The sequence below is a fragment of the Pygoscelis adeliae genome, unplaced genomic scaffold (assembly GCF_000699105.1).
Source record: "Pygoscelis adeliae isolate BGI_AS28 unplaced genomic scaffold, ASM69910v1 Scaffold6, whole genome shotgun sequence".
NCBI lineage: Eukaryota > Metazoa > Chordata > Aves > Sphenisciformes > Spheniscidae > Pygoscelis > Pygoscelis adeliae.
Genome location: NW_008825075.1, coordinates 1,735,861 through 1,736,093, shown reverse-complemented (window position 1 = coordinate 1,736,093; position 233 = coordinate 1,735,861).

Below are 233 nucleotides of genomic sequence, written 5' to 3'. Positions count from 1 at the left end.
CTGTCAGCCTGACCTCGGTGCCGGGGAAGATTATCAAGCGGTTCATTTTGAGGGTGCCCACAAGGCATGAGCGGAACAACCAGAATCAGGATCAGGATCTGATCCAGGACCTAGATCAGGCCCCAGCCAGCATGTGTTCATGGAAGGCAGGTCCTGCTTGACCAACCTGAACTCCTTCTATGACCAGGTGACCCGCCTAGTGGATGAGGGAAAGGCTGTGGATGTGGTCTACC